Below are 15,525 nucleotides of genomic sequence, written 5' to 3'. Positions count from 1 at the left end.
CTGACCTTAACCAGCAGGAAGGAGGCACCCTCCAGGGTCTTACCCAAGTCACACCAGCATGGGTGGCTCATGGCAGGAAGCCACTTCCAGGAACACAGACAGGCTGGGGGATTTCTGGACCATTGCTGCTTTCTGGATGAGTTTTCCACTGTCCAGAACACTCTTAGCCCCTTTAATTCTTGGGGATTTAAAAATTAAACCATCAGGGAATGGCATTGTGGTGTAGCAGGGAAAGTCACCAGCATCTGGTGCCTCTGATAGAATTTCAAAGAGACAGTCAAACTCTGGTTTGAGTCCCAGCTGCTCCACTTCCAACCCAGCTCTCTGCTAATGGCCTGGGGAAAGCAGTGAAAGATGGTCCAAGTGTTTGGGCCCCTGCACCCATGTGGGACCTGGATGAAGCTACTGTCTCCTGGCTTCAACCGGACACAGCCCTGGCTGTTGTGGCAACTGGGGAGTGAATCAGCGGGTAGAAGATCTCTCTCTCGTTCGCTCGCTCGCTCGCTCGCTCGCTCTTGGGGCTGGAGCTGTGGCAGAGCGGGTGAAGCCGCCACCTGCAGTGCTGGCATCCCATACAGGCGCTGGTTTGAGTCCTGGCTGTTCCATTTCTGATCCAACTCTCTGCTATGGCTTGGGAAAACACTAGAAGATGACCCAAGTCCTGGGGCCCCTGCACCCACATGGAGACCCAAAAGAAGCTCCTGGCTTCAGACAGGCACAGCTCTGGCCATTGCTGCCAACTGGGGAGTGAACCAGAGTATGGAAGACCTCCCTCCCTCTCTCTCTCCCTCTCTCTCTGCTTCTGCATCTCTGTAACTCTGCCTTTCAAATAAATAAATAAATAAATCTTTTTTTTTTTTAAAGATATCTCCCTCTCTGTGTCTCCCTCTCTCTCTGCAACTCTGACTTTCAAATAAATAAGAAAATCTTTTTAAAAAGAATTAAACCACCAAAGCAAATGAAGATTAAGGAATAATTGCTTTTAGATGCTGCCAAAGAAAAACTGACTCCTGGGCCACAGTGAGCTTCTTGGCTTTGCAGATTCCAAACCTCATCTGTGTGTGCCCAGGACCGGAAAAGGCGGCCGGCGTGCCGGAACAGATGGCACTGAAATGGACCTGACTGTGTACAAAGATGTAAGATTCATTACAGCTCAACGAGGGGAGGAAGAAAGGGACTAGCCAACAAATGGTGCCGGGACAATTAACCAGCAATTTGGAGAAACAATAATTTTGAAATCTCACTCTACATTATGCAGTCAAAGAAATTCCAGTTGGGTGGAAGAGCTAAATGCTTTCTTGTTAAACTCAAAACCTCAGAAATAAATATTACCAAACATTACCCAAACCCCTAGAGGAGAAAGAAATTTGTAGGCTTAGAAGCAATATTATGAATGTAAAAACGAGTAAGATCTGTAAGCTTGACTACAAAAACTGAAAAGAGCAAACTGAAGAAGTGCTATAAATATAACAAAGGAGCACTCTATTTAATATTTAAGACCTAATACATACTCAGCAGAAAAAAGTTAAAAGTCTTAAAATATGGAAGGGCAGAAAACACTCAAAAAAAAAACACAGTGTAGCCAGCAAACAAAGATTTGAGATGTTTGGTTCCTGGAGAATAAAAAACGTAGATTAAAAATCAAGGTACCATTTCCACAGCCAAATTAGCATAAATTTAAATGTAATTCCTCTGGGGCCTCGGTTTTGGGTAAAGCTGTAGACTGCAAAGAGAGCCAGCCAGGTAACCCACAGAACAGTCGTTTCTAAAAGCATAAAGTGCCAAGGATGCAAGGAAACCTACACAAACTGACTTCTGGGAAGTGACACACTCCCTGGGGTGGGAGAGAAGCATGGCTGCTCCTATCCAGGGAGAAGCGGCAGGAAGAACAGTAATGTGTCACCAGCCCAGCTGGTGACATTGTGAAGGCCGACCGTGAACTCACAAGCCCGGCCGCAGGGCCAGCCCGTGCCTCCACATCCACGCCAGTGTTCTCACACAGCTCTTCATCAAGTGCAAAGGAGCGGTAGACCCACACCTGGGACGAGGCAGGAGAACTGAGAGGATCCCAAGATGTGCACATGAACTTCCCCAGGGGGCAGGACATGGTTTGCAAAGGTGCAGAACAGGAGATTGGAGAGAAACCCCTTAAGGGACACGGGACCTTCCCCGAGAGCAGTACAACAGCTTGCTTAAGACTGGGGCCAGGGAAGAAGGTGAAGAGAAGTCCCCTGAGTCGCAGAAACCTGGGAGCAGCACCCAAACCCAGCTGGCAGTTGGCTGCCAAGTAATAAGAAAGAACCTTCCATGGCTCAGAAAGCTGGGAGCAAGGCTGGGACCCACCGAAAGATAATTGGAGTCCTACTGGTGCTCAGATCCACAGACCTGACGAAGGGAGAGCCCTGCTACCACCCTCAAAATGTTTGCAGCCAGTATTAAAATGGGTCAAACTGAACCTTCAACACAGCCTGCATCTTGTTCAAACTCAGTGCTAGTTCACTGTGTCCTCACACCAGCAGTCTCACGGAAGGGACACAACCTCCTCTGTGGCTGAGTATTATTTCTTCGGTCTCTACCATTCTTCCATTCATGGTGCCCAACATGAATAAAGAGGCGCAGCAGGTAGAGCCACCATTAGTGACACCTGCATCCCGTACGGAGCGACAGTTTGAGTCCCAGCTGCTCTGCTTCTGATCCAGCTCCCTGCTAATGTGCCTGGGAAAGCAGCAGAGGATGGCCCACTTGGACCCCTATGAAAAAGAACATGGAGTTTATTAATTACGTGAAATAAAAATTATATCAAGGAACTACAGAGTCCAGAGCAAATGTAGCAGTAAAATACCTGACCACAGGAGCGTGGAGGACCAAAGGAAGTAGATGCAGCGTTCTGACATTGCTCACTAGGTACTTATCATAGAAGACTTAGAGGATGATCTATGGAGGAATTTCTAGAACAAAGATTGGTATGGTTAAAAAGTCAATAGAGGAGAGGAAGCAGTATATGAAAATATTTAATTCATGGAAAAGATTGCAGACAAGAAAGAATAAAAAACAGGACAGATAGAAAACAGATAGATACCAAGATGGTACACTAACCCAATCATATCAATGATTACCTAAGTGTAAGTGAGCTGACAACTGTAATTTAAAAGCAGAGACAGTCAGACTGCATAAGAAAGCAAGAGCCAGGCTGGCACCGTGGCTCACTAGGCTAATCCTCCGCCTGCGGCGCTGGCACCCCGGGGTTCTAGTCCCGGTTGGGGTGCCGGATTCTGTCCCGGTTGCTCCTCTTCCTGTACAGCTCTCTGCTGTGGCCCAGGAAGGCAGCGGAGGATGGCCCAGGTGCTTGGGCCCTGCACCCGCATGGGAGACCAGGAGGAAGCACCTGGCTCCTGGCTTAGGACCGGCACAGCGCACTGGCCGTGGCGGCCATTTGTGGGGTGAACCAACAGAAGGAAGACCTTTCTCTCTGTCTCTCTCTCTCGCTAACTCTGTCTGTCCAAAAAAAAAAAAAAAAAAAAAAAAATCAAGAGCCAACTAAAGCTATTTGTGAGGAAGACACTTACATAAAGACATAGAGCAACTAAAACTAAGAGGACGAGGGGAAACTATACCACACCAACGCTAAACATAAAGAACTATATCAGTAACAGAGGAAGCAGTTTTCAAAACGGAGGATTACTGAAGATAAAGTGGGATATTTTTACTGATGAAAGTTGAATTCATTATCATACGCTAAAAGAAATCAGTAAGGATGGAATAGATTCTACACACAAGTTGGTAGTAAGGTTCCTCCCAGCACTCAGGCTGACACTTAACTGTCCCTAGTTGCAGGGGACCCCACCCTCCCAGGTGGGACTGGTGTTGGTGTAAAAGGACAGGCCTGGCCCCTCTGGCCTCGCTCATCTTCTGCCCATCCACCATGTGGTGACAGAGCCAGGGGTCAGCACGTTCGTACTGGCCTTGCCAGTCCCCAGAACTGTGAGACAACAAATTTCTGTTCATTATTTATTGCCCAATTCCAGGTATTCTGATAGAGCAGGAAAAAGGAAGAAAAGAAAAAGGAAAAAAAAAAAAAAAAAGAAACCAGGCTAAGACCCATTAGGATATTTAGAAAATCTCCAAATTTGAAGTTGAACAACAGATTTCTAAAAAGAGTACGGGCATGAGAGATCACAAGAAAAACTGGAAATATTAGACAGACTGGTAACGAAAATGCAATACAGCGGGATAAAGCTAAAACAACGTTTGCATGGAAATCTACAGCTTTTCAGCACCTAAATTAGAAAACAGGAAACATCGAAGGGCCACACTTCCCCCTTGAACATACTGATACAGGAAAACAAAATAAATCCGAAGTAGAAGAAAGGAAATAATACAAATAAGAGTGGAAATCAAAGAACGAACAAACGGGCTAAGTTAAGAGTTATAGGTTCGTTGCAAAAATTAATCGTACACCTGTAGAAAATTTGACCAAGTTATAAAAAGAGAAAAGTTATCAGCAAAGAAAAAGTGCTATGCTACAGATCCTTTCACTACTAAAAGGAGAATAAAGGAAAGTTACAAATAGCTGAATGTCAGTTAAGTTTGACAACTGATACAAATTACAATTTAAAAATTACAATTTTTCCAAACTGACACAAGACAAAATAGAAAATCTAAATAATCCTAAATCTGTCTTTAAATTGAATTTATAACTACATTTAAAAAAAAAAAAAAACTTACACCAAAGAAAAGTTCACTCTCCCTAAATAGCTTCAGTGGTGAACTATGTCAACTATTTAAAGAATAAGAATTCCAGTCTTATATAAGCTACTTTAGAAACAGAGGAGAGGGGCCGGCACTGTGGCGCAGCGGGTTAACGCCCTGGCCTAAAGCACTGGCATCCCATATGGGCGCCCGTTCTAGTCCTGGCTACTCCTCTTCCGATCCAGCTCTCTGCTATGGCCTGGGAAAGCAGTAGAAGATGGCCCAAGTCCTTGGGCCCCTGCACCTGTGTGGGAGACCCGGAAGAAGTTCCTGGCTCCTGGCTTCAGATCCGTGCAACTCCAGCCATTGCAGCCATCTAGGGAATGAACCAGCAGATGGAAGACCCCTCCCCCACCACCCCACCACCCCCTCACCCCCCACCTCTCCTTCTCTCTCTGTGTAACTCTGACTTTCAAGTAAAAGAAATACATAAAAAAAATCTTAAAAAAAAAAAAAAAAAGAAACAGAGGAGCAAACAGTCTCCTGTGTGTTTTGTGTTTTTAACAATTATTTATTTATTATTTGAAAGGCAGGGAGCAGCCACCATTAGTTCCCAAATGCTCCCAACAGCCAGGGCTGGGCCAGGTGCAAGCCTGGAGCCCATAACTCCATCTGGGTCTCCAGGTGAGTGGCAGGTACCCAGTCACTTGAGCCATCATCGCTGCCTCCCAGGGTGTGCATTTGAAGGAAGCTGGGCTAGAGACAAAGCAGCCTGGACTCAAACCAGGCGCTTCCACATGGGAGATGTGTGTATTCCAAGGGGTGATATGACCACTGCCTACATTCCCACAACCCACACCCCTCTATTTTATGAAGTAAGCAGATCTCTGGTTCTGAATCCTGAATAAGACATTACAATAAAAGATTAAGGAGCAATGCCCTTCATGAACATAAGAAAAAAAATCCTTAACAAAATATTTGCAAATCAAATCTATCAATGGAATAATAATCTATCAAAGGAGTAAACAACTGAAATTTCTCAGGAATACCAGATTTATTTTCCACTCAAAATAAAATCTGTGTAATTCACTTAATTAATTAACAGAGTTTAAGAGAAAAACTATGTGATCATTTCAATAGACACAGAAAAAGAATTTGACAAAATCAAATACCCTTGAATAATTACCAGAAAAAGCTCTATAGGATTTTTTTAAGCCAAGATTAATTCATTGTAAATCTTGTAAAAGGCACCAAAAAATTAACAAGAGATAATCTATTTAATGATGAAGTAACATTAGGAAGCATACAACATCCATTTTCACTAAAAACATTGTACTGAAGAGACATAATAAAGAAAAGTTAGACGTTGAGAGAAGTAAACCTATCTTTACTTTCGGATGTCATGACTTGCATATAGTAGACCTTAACAAACCCAAAAACAGGGGCCGACACTGTGGTGTAGCAGGTAAAGCCCTGTCCTGCAGCACCAGCATCACATATGGGCACTGGTTCTAGTCCCAGCTGCTCCACTTCCGATCCAGCTCTCTGCTAATGCACCTGAGAAACAGTGGAAGACGGCCCAGGTCTTGGGTCCCTGCACCCATGTGGGAGACCCAGAAAGAAGCTCCTGGCTCCTAGCTTCAGATCAGCTCAGGTCAGCCATTGTAGAGAGTTGGGGAGTGAACCAGTGGATGGAAGATTTTTCTCTCTCTGTCTCTACCTCTCTCTGTAACTTTATTTCAAATAAATAAAACAAATTTTTAAAAAAGAGAGAAATCTACAATAGTATTACAAGAAGTAAAGAGTAAATCCATTAACATTGACATTTACAATATCAATATAAAAAGTCAGAAGTGAGGCCGGCGCTGTGGCACACTAGGTTAATCCTCTGCCTGCAGTGCCAGCATCCCATACGGACGCTGGGTTCTAGTCCCAGTTGCTCTTCTTCCAGTACAGCTCTCTGCTGTGGCCCAGGAAGGCAGTGGAAGATGGCCCAAGTGCTTGGGCCCCTGCACCCACATGGGAGACCAGGAAGAAACTCCTGGCTCCTGGCTTTGGATCGGCACATATCCAGCCGTTGTGGTCAATTGGAGAGTGAACCAACAGAAGGAAGACCTTTCTCTCTGTCTCTCTCTCACTGTCTGTAAACTCTACCTGTCAAATAAAAAAAAAATCTAAAAAAATAAAATTCCCTTAAAAAAAGTCAGTTGTTTATCTTTACTTTCAATAAATAATTGAAAAATAAAATTGTAAATGTTATAAATGACCGCGTTTAAAACATCAAATACTTAAGAATAAGTCTAATGAAACATGGACCAGATCTCTACACTGAATCTGCAAAACATCCCTAAGAAAAATTAAAGAGGATCTAATCAAATGAAGAGTTATGTCATACTTGTTAAGTGAATGGTATATTGAGAGTACTAAAATGTTCATGCTCCCAAAATTGACCCATAAATTCAAACAATCCTAATCAAAATATTAATGGCTTTTCTTGTAGCAATAGACAAGTAATACCAATATTTACATGGATATGCAAGGGACCTAGGAGGTCAAATAATATTGATGAAGATACACAAAATAAGAGGAATTACAGCACCGTATTTCAAGATTTACTATAAAGCCAGGACAACTAGTACTTTGTGGTGTTGCTATAAAGGCACAAAAATAGATCATCTGAACATAACAGAACATTAAAGATTAGGCCCAGATATGTATGACCAGTTTCAATCAAGTTGTCACATCACTTTGAAGGGGAAAGAATTGTCTTCATAATAAATTGTGCCAAAACAGGTAAGGACTCATAAGGAAAATGAAAGCTTCAGTCCCTACCTCACTCCTCACACAAAAATCAACTTGAGATATGTCAAAAACCTAAACACCAAGGTTAGAAACCTAAAACCTGCAGAAGAAAGCAAAGGAAAATGTCTACCCAACCTTAGGACAGCAAACATTTCTTAGGAAACAAAAAGTACTAATCTTAAGACTGAAAAACTGTTATGTTGGACCTGACAAAAATCAGACATTTTTACTCAACAAATACTAATAAAACGAATAGAGAAGTTACAGGCTGGGAAATAATATTTTTGTACACCTCACAAAACAACTGTATATAGAATAATAAACTCCTATAAATTAATAAAGAAAGGCAAACTCAATTTTAAAATACACTTTCTATGGGTTGGTGTTGTGACACTCTGGGTTAATCTGCCATCTGTGACACTGGCATCCCACATCAGATCTCCAGTTCGAGTCCCAGCGGCTCTGCTTCTGATCCAGCTCCCTGCCAATGCACCCGGGAGGACAGCAGAAAACGACCCAAGTACTTGGTTCACTGCCATCCATGTGGAGACTTAAGTGGAGTTCCAGGCTCCTGGTTTCAGTGCAGCCCGGCCCTGACCTCTGCAGCTATCTGGGGAGTGAACCAGATTTCTCTTTTCCTCTGTGTCTACCTCTCTCTTAACTCTAACTTTCAAATCAATAAAATAAGTCTTCTGTTTTTAAGAGTACACTTTATAACAGGGCAAAAATAGGAATAACCAGTAAGTACACACAAAGGTGAAAACATGATCAATAGCTCAGATTGTCAGAAACATATATGTCAGATCCCACTTCCCTCCTACTAGAACTGCAAAAATAAAAGACCGGCAATTTCGAATTTTGGCCAGAGTGTGGAACAACTGAAACCCTCATGCATTTTTGATTGACAAGTAAAGTGCATAATTATTTTGGATATTCATATAAAATTAATAAACATCTATCCCCATCTCAGTAATTCCACTTCAAGTATTTGTGTCACCAAAAGAATGGAAAATATTTTTCATTCGAACATGAATGTTTGCAACAGCTGTATTCATAATAGTCCAAAATTTGAAATAATTCAAATGTTCTCATCAGGAGAATGGATAAGCAACTTGGTATATTTATACAATAGAAGCTTTTTAACCAAAGAAAGAAATCACTGATACATAAAAAAATGGATGAATCTCAAAAGCATCGTATTGAAAAATAATAGAGCTTAGGCAAGAAGGATTTCTTCTGCTGAACTCATTTTGTATGAAATCTAAGAACAGGCAAAAGAAAACTGTGTTAGTCCATTTTCTGTCACTATTGCTAGATACCTGAGTCTGAGCAATTTGTCCAAAAGGGCTTATGTCGCTCCCAGTTTTGGAGGCTGAAGTTCAGCTCAGAAACACAGCGCTGCCTCTGGTGAGGGCTCCCTGGCTGCAGGGCCTCGCAGCGGAAGTCAACACAGCCAGACAGGAAGCCAGAGTACAACCCGGGATCCCAGGAGGAGACAGAGCCCCCAGTGATCTAACCACCTCCTACCAAGCCCCACCTCTCAGAGGCTCTAGCACACCTCAACACTGCTGCACTGCGAACCAAGCTTCCAACACACAAAGCTCTGGAGGCCAAACCATATCCAAACCGCAGCAAAATCGATGGTGATGGAAGTCAACAAGCGAGTGCCTTGGGTGTACTCGGGAGAGACACCAGGGAGACTATTCAACAACTGCTACTTTGGGGGCCGGTGTTGTGACACAGCAGGAAAACCTCCTCCTGCGACTCTGGCATCCCATATGGGCACCAGTTTGTGTCCTGGAACTGTTCCACTTCCAATCCCACCCCTTGCCAATGGCCTGGGAAAGCAGTGGAAGACGGCCCAAGTGCTTGGGCCCCTGCACCCATGTGGGAGACCCAGAGGAAGCTCCTGGCTCCTGACTTAGGCCTAGCTCAGTCCTGGCCATTGTGTTCACTTAGAGAATGAACCAGCGGATGTAAGATCTCTCTCTCTCCCTCTCCCTCTCCCTCTCCCTCTCCCTCTCCCTCTCCCTCTCCCTCTCCCTCTTTCCCTCTCCCTTTCTCCCTCTGTAAGTTCACTTTCAAATAAATAAATCTTGAAAGAATGAATTCTTACTTTGATAATATTAACAATTATAAAGATTTCGATGAATTTTGCTAAAAGATTTCACTTAAGCAAACCTACTCTTAAGAAAAAGTCAAGCTAATAAAAGGTGACTTTCCCAGAATGTTAGTCTCAGTATTCTTCTAACAGCGCAATCTGAAGCATATCAGATCCAACCTCGGGCGACAGTTAAACAAAGCGCCATAAATCCAGTTTACAGAACATGACCTAGCCACTAAAACTATACGTGTGAAGACAATATAACAAGATGAAGACCTATGTACGCTATGATCCTTTCACAATATGTACACTGAAAAATACTAAAAAGAAATAAAACATAATGGTAAGTATTCTTGTGCTGGGTTACTGGATTCTGTTTTCAGCCTGCTTGCATTTTAGTATTTTTCTCTTTTCAAAAATATTTTGAAAATTTTTTCTTTGTCCTTGATATTTTTGCAATGCTCTATTTTTTAATCCAAGACCAAGATTTTTTTTCCAGTTCTTCACATATCACTTATGCCCGCCAGCCATTTTCTCCTTGTTTAAATTGCTTTTTTTATTGCACAATAAACCCACAGCTAAATTTTCATTATTTTTCATATATTAAAAAAAGGAGCTCAGTTTTACCCAACAGTTATGAATATCTAGGAAGCAAGTTTTTCAACGTGGTTTTAACCTGCGAATATCACAAATAGGATAGGCCGGTCCATTGATGCAAATACGCCTACTAGACCCTCATGATGGATCAGGAAATGTGTGTGTTATCAATGCAAAACCTTAAGGACACTTAGCTGGAAAACATCTGGAGCTATTAGCTGCGGTTGGCCGCTGGGTACTGAGGTACAGTTACCGCGGGTCTCCTTGCCTGCTTGTCCTGCAGTGGACATGTATTTTGCTGTGATACAGAGACACTGGTACATTCAATCCCCTCCCTCAGGCTGGAGCCCCCTCAAAGCCCTGAGCCACGGCTGACCCCGGCCAAGGGCAGGAAAAAACTGAGCTCCAGAGACCAGAGGCTCCTGCACCGTATGTTCCTGCTCCAGGTCAGTCCCCAGTGCTCGAACCCCTCTCCCTGCCCTGCTGCCACCATGGCCTTAATCACCTGGAGCTATAGGGCTTCCTTTCCTAGCCTCCAGCCTGGCTCCTCCCAGCCCCGCTGTCCATGCAACCATCCTGCAAGGGAGCAATGACCCTGCTGAGCAAGTACAGGGAGCGGGGACCCCCGCCCCGCCTTCTGTTGCTGGTCCTGGGGCTCCTGGGGACGCGGGCACAGCTGCACCAATAGCCACGCCTTCCTCCCTTCCCCAAATCCCCAGCCCCCAGAGCTGCTGCGCCGTCCCAGCTCCAGCTCCAGCTCCTGCCAGACCTTGATTAACCATGACAAGGGTTTGGAAAGCCTGTGCAACATCATAATCTCCTCTGTCTCCCTGCAGAAGCAAATAGAGTTAAAAGAGGCGGTGGAGGGTGGAGTGGTGGCAGACACATCCCTGGAGAGCCCAGCTCCAGCCCGCCTTCCCCGCCTGCCTGTGTCTCCCCCTTTCTCGGCTCAGATCTCCTCTCCAGAGTCTGGCCAAGACTGTGGGAGGGGAGCGAAAGAGGTGACTGCAAATGTGAAGGCAACGTCGTGCCGAAAAGAACTCAGAAATAGGGTGACGGGGCCCTGGGGGACTGTGCAAACAGCAGGGGGCTCTGTCTCCCCATCTACCCCGGAGTGTAAATGAGAGAGAGAGAGAGAGAGAGAGAGAGAGAGATGAGTTCTCGTCCCTCCCTCCTTCTAAGCCTGGTAGTACCAGGGACAGAGCTAGGGCAAGGAGTAACTCAAATTACAGGAACTCTGATTCAAATATGGCTCCTTACCAGCCATTCAATCACTAATTGACTTTTCCTCCTCTCTCGAATTTTGACACTGGTGTCTTGACTAATTAAGTCTGCCATCAAAGCCTCAGCGTGCCACGGAAGGCCTCCCTGGGAGTTTATCTCTCTGCATGCCCACCAACCTGACAGGCAGGCTCTCCACAGCCGGCCCCACGAGCCCTGGCCTGAGCCCGGTGTTGTCCCATGAGGAGGCACTGAGACACCGTGTGATTCTCTAACCACTGGCCACAGGGCCCAGCCAGCAGGGGCGAGTCTAGAAGTCTAGATCACTGGCCTCCTTCTCTCTACCTCCTCCTGCAGACAACAAGTTCATGTGGGGCTGGTGGCAGCCCGACCACCAGGGCTGTTCATTTGGGTAAGCCCCTTGGGACACGATTATTTCCTTTACTCATTCTGCCATTTTTTTTAAACAGATCGGGCTTGACTTACTGTAGCATGGGGGGATGGAGCACATTTATGATTTGGGTTGAGATGATGCGATATTCTATAAAAACAGGAACCCAGGGCCCGGAGCTGTGGCATAGTAGGTTAAGCATCAGCCTGAGGCGCTAGCATCCCATATGGGTGTCAGTTCCTGCTCCTCTTCCAATCCAGCTCTCCAGGGAAAGCAATGGAAGACAGTCCAAGTGCTTGGGCCCCTGCACCCTTGGTGTATGGCTTCAGATTGGCACAGCTCCTGCCAATGCGGCCATTTGGGGAGTGAACCAGTAGATGGAAGATCTCTCTCTATCTCTATCTCTCCCTCTTTCTGTCTGTGACTCCACCTCTCAAATAAATAAATAAAACCTTTAAAAAAAATAAGAGCCCAAATTTGGTATCCCAAAGAAAACCTCCAGGCGGAAAAAGTTGATTGCTGTGGGCATCGTGGAGAGTAGTGGAGCTGCCGCCAGGTGGAGCTTTGGCAGGAGAAAATCTAAGGTCCACGTTGTCTTCCTGCCTGGCTTTCTCCACTGCCTCTCCCAGAATGGTGGGATACGGAGCAGTGGAAGACAGAGGAAGGGAGAAAAGCTCCCACGGAGCAGGCAGGTGGATTTAGACCGGTCTAGACCCAGCTGGTCATTTGGACTGGGCCACGTCTGATCCAGAGTAGAACCTGTAACTCTGTCCTCTTTCCTTAACCCCACCAGTCCTCATCCCACATTCCTTGTGATATCAACACCATCCATCTGCCCCCCAACCTGAAACCTCGGCTAGCTTTCCACTTCCCAGTTCCACAGGGCACGAGGCTGATTGTCTTTGGTGTGTCTCTCTAATCTGCTTCATCTCTATCCCCCTGCACCTGCCCTCGGTCACCCACGCCTGGGTTATCACAATCTTTGCAGAACCCCGGCCGCATCCATGCCACACACTGCCGCCTCAACTACCTGTCCACAAGCTGGGCGTGCACCTGCCCTGGTTAGAGGGCTTTCAAAGAAGCCACAGGAGAAAGCGTACCTCTTTCAAGGTCACATGACTCCTGCCAACACCCCAGCATCCCTGGTACCACTCTCTGCCCCGCCCCCATCAGCCATGCTGGGTCAGAGCAACAGCTCCAACAGGGGTGTGCACTCACTGCTCCCTTGAACCTGCCTCCTGCGCGGGGTGCACCCACATGCACGCATGCGCGCACACACACACACACACACCCATCCACCTGCTACCGAGAGCTCTTGGTTTTCTCAGCATCCATCACTCACTCAGTGCGCCTCTCGGGACCCCTCCTGCCCCTCCTCTGGGAGAGAGAAGAGCTTTGTGTAGGAGCACCAGCCTTCCTTCAACCTCTGGTGCTCACTGCCAGCGTCTCTCATAAGACGCACGGCGGGGCATCGCGTCTGCTTTTTCTGGGTACGCATCTGTTATTCCCGAGGGGCTCACACCTTTCCCATTCGAGTCCACAGCACGCCGCATGGTGCCTAATAGACAAACGGTACGCGCTCAGTAGATCTTGCTCCAGGAAACAGATGGACGGAATAGAGTGTGTTAGGACACAGATGGGTTAACTGTGTTACAAAAGTTTCAAGACAGGACCAGGAAAAAGAATGTCACTGATAAGCGGGACAACTCTTAGTTTCACCAACAATCCCCATCTGAGAGACTCGCTCTGCAAACGCGACACTCGCCTGGTGCCGCAGGAACCCCAGTATTTAAGGGGCTCCAGACCTCACCAGCACATTGGCCTTGAATTCTCTAACCCAGACTTTCCCATCCACTCTCCATATAGCTTTTTGCCACGTCTCTCTTAGAAGAACGAGTTGGCCTAAAGCTGTTCGCATTTTACAGATTCTAAACCAGGAGTTCAGCGATGACCCAAACCCTGCCACAAAGAAGTGGCAAAGGTGGAACTTGAACCCAGGGCCTCTGGTTCTAAACCTGGTGTCCACCTCGTCCGTTAGGAGCTTGTCATCCTGTCCCCCCACGAAGGGAATGCTCTCATTCCAACACTCGCACCACCCCAGACACCATTCATCGCTCTGCCCACCTAACCACATGCAGGCCCTGAGAGCCGACGCTGGCAGAGCCTCCGGGACAGGGGCTAGGGCTCTTTCCTCTTCGAGGTGTTCTGTGGGATCTCCACGGGGCCTTTCCCTTTCTGGATCTAGAGCTCTCACCACGTGGTCCCCACAGCGTTGCCTCAGCTGCCCCACCCCCGCCCCCAGCGGTGGAAGGAAGGAGCCTCCAGGGGCCTTCGCCCAGGGCGGGGCGTTCTGCCTAGCCCGGTTGCTGTGGACTGCTCCAGGACGTTCAGGGACAAGCAGCACAGGGCGGGATGGCCGTCCCAGGGCGCCGTGGTCGCACCCCCAGGACTCACTCTGCCTGCTTGCTGTGTGGTGGGGCAGCTCTGGGAGAAGTGTGAGCATGGTGAGGTTTTGGCTTGGCGTGGCGTGGCAGGACCCAGCTGGCTCCTGGGAAATCTGTGCTTCGCACCTGTCCTGGCTCCTTGCAGTGCCGTTCCCCACCCGCTGCTGACTCTCCCAGGCCCCATCAGTCCCCTCCCAGCCATGCTGAGCCAACACCAGGCCTCGGGTTTCCCTGCTTCCCTGGACTCCAAGCCAGCATACACACTTTCTTTCTGCTCAGACTGCTGGCTCACCCCTTCTCCACCTCCTCCATGCAGTCCCCCCTGCTGCCTCTAGGGGGCCTCAGGACATGCATCCTTGTGTTCCCGTGTTCCCTGAGAACCTAAAGCTCTGAGGGACACAGCCTGAACACATCCAGCCATCGTGGCGGCCTCTGCGGACGGGTACTTAATCGACGGATGTGGGCTGAGCACCTGTTCTGTCCCAAGTCCACCCCTCTGCATGTAGATGACTTTGATGAACTAAACAAACACCCCCACCATGGTGGGGCTTGCATTGTAGGGGGCGTGGAAAGCATTACATTGCATTGTAGGGGGCATGGAGGCTCCATCAGTAGTAACTCCCGTTGGGAGCTGATGAGCATGTGCCAGAGAGGAAAAGCAGGGAATCCGGGAAGGGGACAGAGACTGTTGAGAGAGGGGAGGGAGCGGCTGGGGCAAAATCCACATTAACCCTCTGAGTTCCAGACCCACGCATACAACTGCCTCCCTGAAACGCTCCACTAGGGTATCTCCCAGGCATAGTGTCACCACACTACAACGCCAACACCGGATCTACAGTCTGCTCCATCTCTCAGTGGTGCCTGGCCACACAGCTGCCTCAGGAAACCAGGCCATCTCTTCCATTCCAACCTCTTTGCTGCCTCTACCTCCAGAGCGCGTCTCCACCCCAGCCGCATGTCTTCTCTTCCCTTCCAGAGAGCCTGACCCACACGGCCGGTGACCATGGGCTCCTCGATGCATGTCCCAGCTCCCGCCCCTGCACCTGCTCAGTCTATTATCTCTTCAGAAATCCGAGAATGGTGTCGCTCTCCTCAAAGTTCTTTAGTGACTGCCTATGGTGCCTCAAACCAAATCCAAGTGTTTCATCACGCTTAGCAAGTCCTCAAAAAACTGGCCCTTGTCTAATGCCCCAAACTGGTCTTGAATGCTGGTCCCCTTGCCCTCTCCACTCCACTGCAGCTACTCCCATGTCCCTGTCTCTGGACAGAAATCCTCC

Source organism: Oryctolagus cuniculus, chromosome 3 (assembly GCF_051225735.1).
Source record: "Oryctolagus cuniculus isolate XC-2025 breed Fujian yellow rabbit chromosome 3, ASM5122573v1, whole genome shotgun sequence".
NCBI lineage: Eukaryota > Metazoa > Chordata > Mammalia > Lagomorpha > Leporidae > Oryctolagus > Oryctolagus cuniculus.
The sequence above is the reverse complement of the archived record's forward strand: the minus strand, read 5'-3'. Positions refer to the sequence as shown.